Here is a 14,572-nt window from a genome sequence, read left to right as displayed (position 1 = left end):
AGAAAGTGTGATCACCTGATAGTCACAGAGGGTTAGCTCAAACACACAGGTGGGCAATAAACGGCCATCAAGAGGGCTACAGGCTAGCCTTGAACTTGCTGTTGTGATCCTTCGGCCTCAGCCTCCCCAGTGCTGTAACTATAGACGTGTGCTCCCAACTGTTTCTCAGCTCAGCTCCCAGGGCTGACTGTGGGCAGCACACCTCTTAGCAAAGCACGGTGTGATGCCTATTTTCCAGTGTGCACGCGCGCTTCGCGGTTAAGGCGTTCCCGACCCCATCCTCGCAGCCGTTGGCACGCGCTGGGCTCGGCGATGCTGAGAGAGGGGACGGCGAGGTTCCTTACTGTGCGCACACCGCAGGAAACTTCAGTTGGCAGACTGGTTCCCGCCAAGGAACATTAAAAAAAAAAAAAAAAAGCAGCGCCGAGCGCCAGGGAACCGAGGTGCGCGTGGGGACGACGGACGGACGGACGGACGTCTAGCAAACTCCCGCGGTCCATACCTGGCGCCTTTGCAGTGCTCCTTCTCCAGAGTCTGGGGTCTCCGGCTGCGCGGGGGATGCAGTCCGCTTTACCTAACGGGGACAGCTAGGCCAGGGGGAGGAAGCGGGAATCAAGGGTCTTTTGGGGGGGCGGTGGCTGCGAGCAGCCGTGCGGGCTCGCGCTGAGGACCTCCGCCGGCCGCACGCTCGAGCGCCTGAGGAGCCGCGCGCCCCCTCCGCGCCCCGCCCACCGTGGGCGGGGGCGGCCCTGCTCTCGCGAGAACACGCCTCGCCTCGCCTCTTCGTATTGCGGGCTCTCGCGAGAAGAGTCTGAGGAGCCGGCCTGCGAGCGGCCGGGGTGGCTGTGGGTAGGCACAGCCTGGCGGAGCGGCCGCCTAGGCGGGGATCCGGTGGAGGTGGAGGAGGAGGAGGAGGAGGAGGAAGCGGAGGCGGAGGCGTCGCTGGCCGCGGCGCTGCCTTTTGAACTGCGGGGGACGGGGACGGGCACGGCAGGTGCGACGCGGGGTGGGCTCGGCGGGGCAGGCGGGCGGAGAGGGGCGGAGGTGGGCTGGGGGGCTCTGGGCGCCCGGAGCCGGCTTAGGGGCGCTGGGGAGGGACTCGGGGGCCCCCGGTTCGGAGAAGACGGGGGTCGCTGTGGATGCTTTTGGGCGAGGCGTCCTGAGGCCTTTCTCCCGAGGGATGGAGGCGGGTCCCCCGAACCTCCTTTCCAGGGCAGTGTCAGCCCGCGCCCCGCCCCTTTGCTGTCATCCCCGGGCGCATCACAATAGGGCGCTGAGTTAGGCGCCCCTTTTAGGGGAGCAGGGGGTGTGGATCGTCTCCCCCTGGGCGAAGGGGGGGGGAAGACCCTCATGAAGGGGTACGTGGTCTTATCCTGTAGCGGTGTCACCTATGGTAAATTGCTTGATTTTTTTCTTTTTTTTCTTTCTCGAAACTTGCCCAGAACAGTTCTGATTTCTTTCCCCTTCGGACCCAAAACTTCCCTTCACACCCCTTGTCTTTGGGAACGGGATTGAGGGGAGTTGAGACCCCTCTTAATGATATGTAATATGGTACAATAATAGGACTAGCCTAACATAATTCATTCCCATTTCTCTTTCCGTGGTAGGTCCAGTCCATGATGAAAAGTCGCTAGTCCAGATATGCTAAAGACGAAATTTACCACGTTGTGCTCTTAGCATACGAAATTATCTTTAAGAATCTTAATGATTTTTATTTAAGTATAGCAATCTCAATGAAATTGCCCAGCATATTGATTTTATTGGACAGTCAGGTTTCTTTCTACTCCTAACTCTCCCTTTTCTCCCACTTCTGCTATCCAAACTTGATCAAAACTTTTCAGAACGCAGTTTAAGGATAAATTTAGATTGAGACTGTATGCAGATATAAGGGCTAAAGAGTGTCTGTCCTGGAGAGCTCATCCAGAACTGAAGCAGGGCCCTTGAAACCAAGGCCTGTAGTCGACATTTGAGTTTATAAAGCAGTAGAGAATACTTGGAAAATGATTTCATAGCAAAGAATTGTTTTTGAAGTTTGTATTTCATAAATTTCCTCAACATTTCTGATCTTGTGATCTTTCATTCCTATGCATAAATAAGGGAGGTTCACAAGAATGGAATGTGGAAGGAACCAAACAGTGGTCAGAAAACCTTGTGTCTGAACAATGTTTTTTTTTTTTTTTTTTTTTTTTTGGTTTATCGAGGTAGGGTTTTACTCTAGCCCAGGCTGACCTGGAATTCACTATGTTGTCTCAGGGTGGCCTCGAACTCATGATGATCCTCCAACCTCTGCTGGGATTAAAGGTGTGCGCCACCACGCCCGGCTGAACTTTTTTGAGTTGTTACATCTTCTTCCACATTCCCAGAGCATTCAAATACACTGTCGAGGCCACCAGTCCGAATTTTGTTCTAGCTCATCCTTTCTTCAAAACCTTGTGAATTTTTAAAAAATCACTAACTATAAAATTGTAAACAAGTATGGCCCACTTACGGACTTTACCTTTCCATGGCTTAGTGAAGTATACTAGTGCTCTGGAAAAGACTATACACCTTTCAAAGAGATAAATCATGAGTAGCAAATTCATATGTCTCCAAGTACTAGACAGATAATGAACACGTGAAATGCACTAGAGAGCTTAAAACTAAGAGGAGAATCAGCATTCAGATCCACCTGATTAGTGGTGTCTATGAATGTGGGCTCAATCTTCAGCCTTCTGAAGAGAATACAGGAAGTCTAGACTTTTGAAAACATTGATAATTCAATCAGTTGATACTGTCATGTGCCGCAGCCAAACCCATGCCTGCCTGTCCTCGTATTATGCTAATTTAACATATAACATTAGGGCTGGAGAGATGGCTTAGCGGTTAAGCGCTTGCCTGTGAAGCCTAAGGACCCCGGTTCGAGGCTCGGTTCCCCAGGTCCCACGTTAGCCAGATGCACAAGGGGGCGCACGCGTCTGGAGTTCGTTTGCAGAGGCTGGAAGCCCTGGCGCGCCCATTCTCTCTCTCTCCCTCTATCTGTCTTTCTCTCTGTGTCTGTCGCTCTCAAATAAATAAATTAAAAAAAAACATATAACATTAATTCAGAGCTGTTTGATATTCTAGTTTAGGAGCTATGATAAAGGTCAGAATTCATACAAGTTGAAACAGGTTTAAGTAACTAAGCCACTTAGTTTGGAACTTTAAACCTTTGAAGGACTTGAGGAAAATGTCAGGTCTAAGTGAAACCAGTAGGTAGGATTGATAGCCTTTGAATGCAGTGGGACACATTGCACAGGTGCTTCCTACAGTGGTCTTTCCTCACCCACAGAGTTGCTCTCTGTAGTCCATTACCTATAGTGAGCCATTGGTATGAAAATACTAAATAGAAAACTTTAAAAGAAGGTTCACTAGTTTTAAATTTCATGCTGTTCTGAGTAGCATGATGAAATCTTGTGTTTTCTATTTTGTTTGTCCCGGAACATGAATCATCACTTTACCCAGCGTATGTGCCTTGTAGGTGCTAGCATTTGTTAGTCAATCACTTAGCCATCTTTATTATCAGACTAAGTGCTATGGTATTGTAATGTTTTTAAGAATCCTTATTGTACTTAATAATGGCCCATAGTGCAAAGGTAGTGATACTACTAATTCGAATATTGCAGAGTGTTTTTTCTAAGTTGAAAGAGGGAAAGTTTTTAACTTCATAAGGAAAGAAAAAAAATATATGCCTAGGTTGCTCAGTTGTGCAGTAGAATATTTTAAAACTGTATTCACATTGTACTGCAGCATATTGTTGTCATTACTGTTCATCTTTTACGGTGCATAACTAATAACTTTATCATGGTTATGTATAGAAAAACATAGGATACATAGGTTTCATTTGATACTGTCCACAATTTCTGTTATCTACCAGTGACATTGGCCCATACACCCTTAAAATAAGTTGAGACCTCCATATTAGCATTTTTACTAACTAATGAGAAAGTTCTCAGTGTTTATGGTTTTGTAACTCAGAGGCTTAGAAAGGGTGAATTATAGGTATGGGTAAGGTAGATTATTTAGAAGTTCTTTATTATATTGACACCTAATATGTAAAATTATTTGTACCATGTACCACATTGTTTTCCTGGACATTTACTTTTAATTTAGTAATATTGATCCCCTCGCATTGGTTGGGGATGGGGACAAGGCTTGTCAATGTGACCAGAAAGGTGTGATGTAAAGCAGGCACTTTGGGGCCTATTCTTAACATGGTCTATTGATTTAGATTGGTTTTTCCTGTAAGAAAAATGGGTACTTTGATTAAACTTTGAGCCTTATACATTGCTCAGTGGCATTTATGGAATTATGCCTTGCAGATTAAAACTCATTTACCTATTAATAGGAATCACTTTAATCACATAATCTGACTCATGTTTTGTTGGGCTGTGGAGGATGGGAATTTTAGAGGTCAGACCTGCTAAATAAGAGGTGGGCTTTAGGGATTATAGAAGGCAAAGTGAAGGTTCTCCCCCAGCAGGAAGAGTGTGAGAAACAGCGGGGCGAGGAGGAGGATTTTGAAGAAGTACTGCCTTTTCTTATTCTGTGCAGTTGCACAAGCAGCAACAACTTACAACTAAATTTACCACAACTTATGCAGAGACCAGATACAATGTTGTTTTTAATCAGGACTGCTTTGGGGTTTGCAGGCCTGATTTTCTTCTTTTTAGCACAGTCTTCTCAGGTTCAGCGAGGCTACTGTCTCGTCACCCAACCCCTGCCTCGCTGGAGCAGTAGGTGAAAAAGGAGATAGTGTATTATGTTTGCAATGTGTTCCTGTTTGAGAGTTTAAAAGCCTTTTTTTTTTTTTTTTCCCTGAAGGATTTGTCTTATACTTGTGCAGATTGTGCTTGTTGAGTGTGTGGAAAAGGAACCATCATTTTCCATTCTCTGTGTTTCTATGGTGATTTGTAAAGTAGGAAATTCTGTCTTGCAAGTAGCTTTCCACCCCACTCCTTCCACCCTTGGAAACACTTTCTTAAATGAAGATTAAGAAACAGGGTTGAGTATACTTTATAAAAAATATTTTATTTATTTATTTGCAAGGAGAGAGCGAGAGTAAGAATCAGAATGAGTGTGCCAGGGCCTCTACCCACTGCAAATGAACTCCACATGCATGCACCACTTTGTGCATCTGGCTTTACATGGGTACTGGGGAATGAAACCCAGGTCGTTAGGCATTACAGGCAAGCACCTTAACCACTGAACCATCTCTCCAGCCCTTAGTATACTTTTGTTTTGGGGGTACCCAATTCTTTTAATATTTTATTTATTTTTTGGGGGGTTGAGCTAGGGTCTCACTCTAGCCCAGGCTGACCTGGAATTCACTGTGGAGTCTCAGGGTGGCCTTGAACTCATGGTGATGCTCCTACCTCTGCCTCCTGAGTGCTGAGATTAAAGGCATGCACCACCACACCCGGCTAAATATTTTGTTTTTATTTGAAAGAGAGAGGGAGAGAGAAAGAAGCAAATAGAGAGACAGAGAATGGATATGCCAGGGCCTCCAGCCACTGCATACACACTCCAGACACATGCGCCACCTTGTGCATCTGGCTTACGTGGGTCCTGGGGAACTGAACTTGAGTGCTTTGGTTTCATAGGCAAGTGTCTTAACCATTAAGCCATCTTTCCAGCCCTCAATTCTTAAGATACAGGTTTTCTATTCATCTGTATGGTAGGCTTATCTGAGCAGGCTGGATCTATAGGAGAGAAAAGGAAATGGAACATCTACATTTCTAAGTGGGTAAGTTGAGTTAGTTTATAATCAAAATTATAATAAATTTTCTAGCCATTAACTTCAGTTCTGTTTTTATCTTCATCTGTTTAACTTCTATATTTTCTTCCTTTCTTGGTTCTGAAAGAAATTAAGGCAGGGGATTGGGAAGGTGGGGAAAAATGTAGTCACAGATATTTGTTAATGGAGGAAGAATTATAGCTTGAAAATCCCAAGTCCCCAACTCTGAAATGTTCCAAAATATGAATCGTTTTCAGCATCAATTTGACAACACACATTTGATGGTTAGTCTCATGTGTAAAATTACCTTCAGACTATGTGTTTAAGGTCTTTATAAAACAAATTAATTCTGTGCCTAGAATTGGGTCTCATTTTCAAGATAGCTCATTATGTGTGTACAGATATTCCAGAATTAAAAAAAAAAATCTCAAATCAGAAACACTTCTGACTCTAGGTATTTCAGATAACCTATATTAGAATTTGGTTTTTCTCTCCTTAACAGAATATTTATTAGAATTTGAGCTAATGTTGCATTTCTCCTAATACTACCTGCTCTGGTTTACTTTGGGATTCTTGAAATTGATACCTACTTTGTAAGAAGGTACAAACTAGACCTCATGAATGGAAGATGAGCAGTTAGAATTCAAAGAGATGCCCTCTGGGAGAAGAGTCAGTTGATAAATGTTACATATGGACAATGGGAAAACAATGAACTAAGTGTGGCTTCAGAGAATTTTGGATTTCAAATTTTTGCATTAGCACAGTAGAATTTATGATCATATTCTAAAATCTGAGAATCTCTCAAATCTGAAACATTTCTGATCCTAAACATTTTTGATAATGGATACTTAACCTGTATTTGAAATAGAACATATAGAAGAAATAGTATGTTAAATATACAGTCTATGTCACTAATTTCTTAAGATTGTAAGATGCCTTTGCCAATAAAAAAAAAAAGCATCTTTAAGTTTAGACATGTCCTGTAGGGCTGGGGAGATGGCTCAGTGGGTAAAGTGCTTGTCGTGCAAGCATTAGGACCTGCGTTCAGATCTGCAGCACCCATGTGAAATGCCTGGCTTGGGGCCTAATCCCAGTGTTGGGGAAGCAGGGACAGGGAATGCCCTGGGACTCATTGGCAGGCTAGGCAAGCTGAACGGATAAGCGCCAGGTTCAGTGAGAGACCCTGTCTCAACAAGTAAAGTAGAGAGCAATTGAGCAAGTCACCCAACCTCAATCTCTGGCCTCCACCTGCATGCACATGCACGTGCGCGTGCGCGCGCACACACACGCGTGTCCCTACACACCTGTAAACGTGCATATGTATATGCACACTGCACACACACAATGTAATGTCTCTGATTCCATGATATAATTATCTGTGGGTATCTGTCAAGAAGGAATAGTGCTGGCCCCCACCCCATGAATACAAAATCTTTAGACACACAGGTCCCTTATATGCAGTGGAGAAATATTTTCACACAACCTACACACAGTAGATCTTTATATACATTAAGTCATCTTGAGATTATTGTAATGCCAACACAATGTCAATGGCTGTGCAAATAGTTGCTGTACTGTATCACTTTAGGAGTAATAACCGAGTCTGTACATAATCCTTGGTTTGATCTGTGGGTGCTGAACATGAGAATACAGAGTGTCAGTTACTACTTTTTAGCTTTATAGTTGAAAGGAATGAACTATTAGTATTTTGGGTCACAAACTAAAATTAACATTTAGTATTTGGTTGAGGATGAGATGAGTCTGACATAATGAATCACTGATTAAAGTGCTACTTGATTAGAAACTGAATAATATTTTTCACTAAAATTGTGATCATACTTTTCTGCTTGGAATGCATTATTTGAGATCATTTATGTTTAAGCTTAAAGCCCACTGTTATTTCTTTGATGTTAAAGTTGCTTAATCTTTCTGAGAATTTGTCTCCTCACATGAAAAAAACATGTGTATAAAACATAGGGATTTAAGGGTAAAATGACTGGTTTCAGATGTTACATAGTGAAATGATGTATGAATATAAAGTGTTGGCACCATGTTTGATGTGCATCCTGGCATCCTTTCCTCCTCCTCCCCTGATCTTTTACCCTGTGATATTGAGTCAGCTGATTTATATTCTCACACCTGCCTGTTTCAGTTAGAGAAGCTCAGTTTTTATTTACAGCTTTTGACTGTATGATTCCTTTTATGAAAATTACAATCCTTTTTCTTTTTGCTTATTCTAGCAAGCATCGAACAGTAGGAAACTCCTTTTTCTTGTGTTTTTATGTTGGCATACATGGGTATTTGGTACTTTGTGTAACTTGAATGCCAGGCAGAACAGCATACAGATGGAAAGAGAATTTATTTTGGAGAGAGTGATGGTGTGGCATTTAAAAACATCACCCACTAGAACACTGTTACCTGCTTAAAAAGACTTTGTTATTAGTTCTAATTATTTCCCTTTAAGATCTTTGACTGTTATTACTTATGATAGGTAGAACATTATCCTGGATTTTCTGTTTATAGACAAAATTAAATGTCAGCTTAAAATAGATATTAAAGCTTAGATACCTAAGAAAGAATTACAGGTACAAAATTGTACAACATTTAATTTAATTTATTTATTTGAGAGAGAGAGGCAGATAGAGTGGGTGTACCAGTGCCTCCAGACACTGTAAACAAACTCCATACACATGCGCTGCCTTGTGCATCTGGCCTTATATGGGTCCTGGCAAATCAGCCTGGGTCCTTGGGCTTTGTAGGCAAGTGGCTTAACTGCTAAGCCATCTCTCCAACCCATAACAATTTTCTCACTTTTGTATGGGCATACAAAATGCTGAATTATTTTAATGACAATCATTTCACTCAGGGCAGTTTGTTTTATACAGTATGGGCTTCTGTTAGATTTTTTTTTTTTAATCTCTAGAAAGCAGGTGACACCATCTGCCCCTTCTAGCTCTTTATGTATTCATTCAGACATGGTGTGTGTGCATGCATCCATGAAATTGTCTGTTTCTTCAGTGTTAGAGTAAAAACTTGAGGCCTTGTTTGGCATGTTAAGTGAGTGCTTTAGCACTCAGCTATATTTACAACCCCATTTAGAGTTTATTATACAAGTTTGTATGAGACAGTAACTCTGTGGGGCATGCTTGTTTTCTTTTTGCTGAATTCCCCAAATTGCAGAGTTTTTCCTTTAAGAGAGAATATTTACTTATTGGAGACTAATGGGACTATAAAACCACAGCACTCAAAATACTTTTACATCATTCATGCTCTGAATTTTAGAAGACAAAGAACAGATTAAGATCCTTAGCTGATAAAAGGTAGCAAGGAATACCTGGTAATAGGAAGGCTGAGGCTAGATAACAGATAAAATCTCCAAATTCATGGTACTTGCTCCAGCATTCTCTCTGGTGGATTACATAGGCTTGTTTCTGGAAGTATATGAAAAACATGTTTATTATATGGTGTGAGGAAAACAGTAGAGCTTCTATTTACATTTGTTATTTTACTGTATTAATTTTTATTTTGTGTCTTTTTATTACATAGGTGATGCTAGTGTGATAGTTATGTGAGTGATTTGTAAGTACATATATTCAGCTCTTCAAGTTAATTGAACTCAGCATATTAAGAAAAGATAAAAACTACTGTTTTGGGGCTGGAGACCAGAAATCAGTGGTCAGGTGTCTTTCTCAATTGCTTCCCACCTTAGTTCTTGAGACAGATTTGCTTCCTAAACCTGGAGCTCACCGATTGGACTAAACTAGCTAGCCAGGAAGCTCTAGAGAGTCTCGTGTCTCTGCCTCCCAGGGATTACAGGTGTGTGCTACCATACCAGGCTTTTACCTAGGTGTTGGAGATCTAAACTCAGTTCCTCATGCTTCAGGAGCAAGCACTTTACCAATTGAGGTGTCTTCCCAGCCCCTAAACTACTGTATTTTAAGAGAAAATTGATAAAGCATCTTTGGTCATCATTGTTTCTCATGAATAATACTAGTAGTAACAATAATAATAGTAATCTTTCATAGTTGTTAATTTTGAAATTACTTTTTGATGAGCTTTTTTTGAAAATGCTTTATAAAAGTATATTTCTTTGGAATAATTTATTTCTGACTATAAAAGTACAGGGGGCTAGAGAGATAGCTTAGTGGTTAAGATACTCTCCTGCAAAGCCTAAGGACCAGTGTTCAACTCTCCAGATCCCACATAAGCCAGACACACAAGGTGATGCAAGTGTGCAAGGATGCACATGTGCACAAGGTGGTGCACATGTCTGGAGTTCGATTGCAGTGGTTGGAGGCCCTGGCACACTAATGCTCTATTTCTTCATTTCTCTCATAAGAAAAAAGAAAGTAAAGGTATGACATGTAATTTAGAACATTTAGCAAAGGGCATAGAAGATCCATAACTGCATCTAGTCACAAACATTTACATACACACATATAAACTCCATGTGCTGAAAGTTGAGATAATTTTACATGAAATTATTTATAATTTTTATTTTGAGAAATGGAAATTCAAATAATATGACCAATGTATAATTAATTAGGTTTCTACCTCTTCTGCACTGGGATCATAGGCACATGCCACCCCTCCTGCCTTTTGTCTGCGTATTGGGGATAGAAACTCAGGTTTTCATACTAGCATGGTACACGTCTACCCACTGAGCCATGTTCATAGCTAAAATTATATATATATATATATATATATATATATATATATATACACACACACACACACACACACACACACACACACACACGTATTTGTAAATTTTTTGCTTGTTTGTGTTTTCAATGTAGGATATCATTCTACTTCAGACTGACCTGGAACTCACTCTGTAGTTCCAGGATAACCTCACACTCACAGTGATCCTCCTACCTCTGCCTCTTGAGTGCCGGCATTAAAGGTGGGTGCCATCACACCTGGCCTAAAATAATTATTTTTAACTTAAAAAATCATATTTCTTTTAGGGAGTTTTAAGAATTTAGAACTATCAGCAATATCTAGTTATTTATAATGCAAATTTGCCATAGATGTACTTTGATAATGCTTGAAATTTGGAGAAATCTTTAAAGATTTATTGTGCTGTTAAAATAAAGTCTTATTTGTCTTATTTTTACTAGAACAAATCAGAAAATAAAATTAGCCTTGATAGTTGGAAGAGCTTCTCTATGAAGTAAACATGCGTCATTGAGAATTGGTTTAGGAACACCGATGGCTCACCTGATAATATCTTTGGAAAATATTTCCAGAGATGTTATGCTTCTCTTCCTCCCCCTTTATTCCCTTCTCTTTATTTCTTCATTTATGTATTTACTTACTTATTTTTGGTGCTGGGGTGGGAAGCAATAAGCTCAAGCTGTACCCCAAACTCTGTTCCTCCTTTGGTGATTGTGTTTCCTGAGAGCAAGCATTAGCATTAGAAGTTGAATTACTGTAACTTTGTTCATTTGAGGGTAAGATTTACATAATTAGTGCTCTTGACCATGACTGAACTATGGGTATAGTTATATGATAATATTCTTGTAAGACAAGCAACTGGAAGCTCGAGGCTGCTTATTAAAATTGATACTTTGCACTTCCTCTGCATTAGTGGATTATATTACATGCTCTTCAGTTTCTTTCATCTTAAATAGAACATTTTGTAAAAGCTTACACACAAGTTTTACTAATCTAGAGTAAGCTGTGGTGACATAAGCATGGATTGTCCCCAAGGATCTTAAAGTATAATGGGGGACAAATGGCAGAAACACTGTACTAATGTATATGTATTTGACCATATGTACACAATCCAACCAAAACAAAATTGTACTTAAATAGTAATTGAACAATAAATAAAATCTCTGTAACAAGTCTGTCTCCAAATACTTTGTTACAGACTGGCTTTGATGCTCTGAACTTATTTGATTATTTATTTATTTATGAGAGAGAGAGAGAGAGAGAGAGAGAGAAGGAAAGGTAGACAGAGAGAATGGGTTCACCAGGCCTCTAACCACTGAAAACAAACTCCAGACCCATGCATCACCTTGTGCATCTGGCTTTACATGGGTACTGGGCAATCAAACTTGGGTTCTTGGGCTTTGTAGGCAAGTACCTTAACTGTTGAGCCTTCTGTAGTCCAGTACTGTGAAATTTACTAAGCCAACATTTGGGTCCACTTGGAGTCAGGTTTCCTGTTGGTTTTTAATTTTTAAAAAAAATTTTCTGAGGTAGGGTGTCATTGTAACACAGGTTGACCTGGAACATACTCAATAGTCCCAGGCTGGCTTTGAGCCCACAGTGGTCTTCCTACATCTGCCTCCCAAGTGCTAGGATTAATGGTGTGAACCACCAAACCTGGCTAGTTATTTTATTTTTTTAATTTCAGTTTTATTTATATGTGTGTGTATGGATGTGCCAGGGTGTTTTGCCACTGCAAATAAACACCAGATATTTTGCCAGTTTTTTTGTTCAGCTTACATGGGTGGCTTAGGAATTAAACCCAGGCTGACAGTCTTTTCAAGCAAGCACTTTAATTCTCTGAGCCATTTTCCCAGCCATGAGTCAGTTGTTTTCAAATGCACTGGTGTGTTTATGTGTAGGAAGCACATATATGTGCAGATTTGTATGTCCCAGGTACATGCATGTGGAGATCAGAGGAAGGTGTTGAATGTCTTCCTCTGTTGCCTTCCAACCTTATTTCTAAGAGTTTCACCGAACCTGAAACTCCTTGTTTTTCAGTTAGACAGGCTGACCTAGAGAGCCCTCATGATCCTCCTGTCTTCACACCCCTCAGGGCTAGGGGTGTAGGTATGTATAACATGCCTTGCTGTAAGAACATTATTTAATTTGTTCATCTGTTTGTTTATTAATTCGATAGAATGGGAATGAATGGTTGTACCAGGGCCTCCTTATACTACAAATGAATGTCAGATGCATGTACCACCTGGCTTTATTGGGTATTGGGATTTGATCCAGGTCCTTACAGGCATTTGCAAGCCAACTCCTTTAACCACTGAGCCAGCTCTCCAGCCCTTCAGATGCATTTTACTTTCTTGACCCTTCATGTGTTTTATAATTTTTAGTTGATGCCTGAGTATTGTAGCACTCTTAGGAGGACTTTGTTGTTCTGTGACTACCTTAAACTGCACACTGGCTTCCCTGTACTGTAGTGTACGGAAGCTCTGTCTGCTCAGTTCTTCAAGCTGCTTGTTACTGCATATCCCTGGGGGCTGGGTTGAGGGAATTCCTTCCTGCACTATTGTGATTTGGTGGTTAGACAAGAATTTGGACAGAGATTTGGATTTTTTTCTTTTTTAATTGTGTGTGTGAGTGTGGGTGTATGCATGCCACAGTGTACGTGGGAGGTCAGAGGACAAATTTTGGGTTGGTCTTGGCCTGTCCACTTCATTTGAGGCAGGCTTTATCATTCTGCTGATCTTTGCTGTACTCAGTACAGGCTTCTGAGAAATTCTCCTGTCTCCGCCTCCCAGCTCATGTCAGTGGCAGCATGCTGTGATTGCAGAACCGTCCTGGATTAGAGAATCCTGCCGAGGGATCTGGGGATTAAATTTGAATGGTCCAGTTTGAGCTGCTCAAGGTTTAAAATGAAGGCAGCAGCTTGGTGAATGGGTTGCAGTCACTTTCTTGTGGCTGGGACGAATAGCTGACCCAAAGCAGCTATGAGAGGAGAGGGCTTCCTTCCCTCTGGCTTGCAGGGAAACTCCTCCAGTGGTGGAAGAAGCTGGCTCACTTCCATGCATGCACGGCAGAGACCCCACCTACAGCCAGCCAACACAAGTGCCCAGCGACTTACCTCAGGACCGGACACCAGATTTGCTCCCAGTGACACTTCCTCCAGCAACCTGCTGGAGACTTAAGTAGGGAGCTTAACCTTAATCAAAAGTCCCGGACGCTGTGGGTGACATACATTCACATTCAAACCACCACAGAATGAAAAAGGAGAAAGTCAAAAGAAATTTTTGAAGTAGACTTGATAATGGGAAATGAGAAGTCAAGGATGACTTCAAATTCTGCCTCCCCTGTTTCCCCACCGCCCACTGAGGCAGGGTCTCCTCTATCCCAGGCTGACCTGAAAATGACTATGTGGTCTCAGGGTGGCCTCAGACTCACAATGATCTTCCTCCCTCTGCTTCCCGAGTGCTGGAATTAAAGGTGTGCACCACCACACCTGACTGACATCAAATTTTTTAACTTAGTGAATAGATTTGACCCCAGCTGATATTGGGGAGACAAGACTGGCTTTGTTAATTTTGAGAGCCTGTTAAAGAATTTAGACAATGATACTAGAAACAGAGCTAGAAATTACATATAGTATATAAACCCTTAAGGGCCTAATAATTAATTTTTTTGGCTACTGCCTCTTGACCAGCAAGCAGAGGAAAAGATGAAATCCTAAGGAATACTAAGATTCAATGGGGATGAAAGATGGGGTAACCAGAATCTGAGTCGAGGAGCTACAGATAGGAGAGAGGTATGGGAGCAGTGGCTTGTGGAACCCTGAAGGGGTTCTTTTTTCTCTACTACTAATATTTGGAGATTTGCTATCTCACTTTACCAGATTGCTTGGCATATTGTAAGATGCTTGCTAAGTATTTGGATGCATGAAACCAGACAAATATGTTACTGTGTATAGCACAGAAAATAATACTGAAGAGATCTTCGTATTTTACAATTAGTATATAATGTATAACTTTTAACTGTTTAGTTTTAGTGGTAGCTAAAAATGTATCAGCATATAGGCAAATACAGCATTTTCCCCAAATCTCAACTTGAATTTCATGTTTTCAGCATGTTTGTATTTTCATGACTGTTGAGTGT

General features: G+C 41.4%; 1 protein-coding gene across 2 annotated transcripts in view; it reads left to right on the top strand.

The window, feature by feature from the left end:
- Positions 1–902: 902 nt before the first annotated feature.
- Positions 903–14,572, top strand: part of Btbd10 (BTB domain containing 10) — a 63,129-nt gene continuing 49,459 nt past the window's right edge. The window contains exon 1 of one of the 2 annotated variants that reach the window (XM_045145025.1): positions 903–994. The gene's annotated coding sequence lies outside the window, so the exon portion shown is untranslated. The remainder of the gene's footprint in view (positions 995–14,572) is intronic. The other variant, XM_045145029.1, reaches the window with a different exon arrangement.

Source organism: Jaculus jaculus, chromosome 3 (assembly GCF_020740685.1).
Source record: "Jaculus jaculus isolate mJacJac1 chromosome 3, mJacJac1.mat.Y.cur, whole genome shotgun sequence".
NCBI classification, from domain to species: Eukaryota; Metazoa; Chordata; class Mammalia; order Rodentia; family Dipodidae; genus Jaculus; species Jaculus jaculus.
This window is presented reverse-complemented; position numbering and strand designations above follow the sequence as displayed.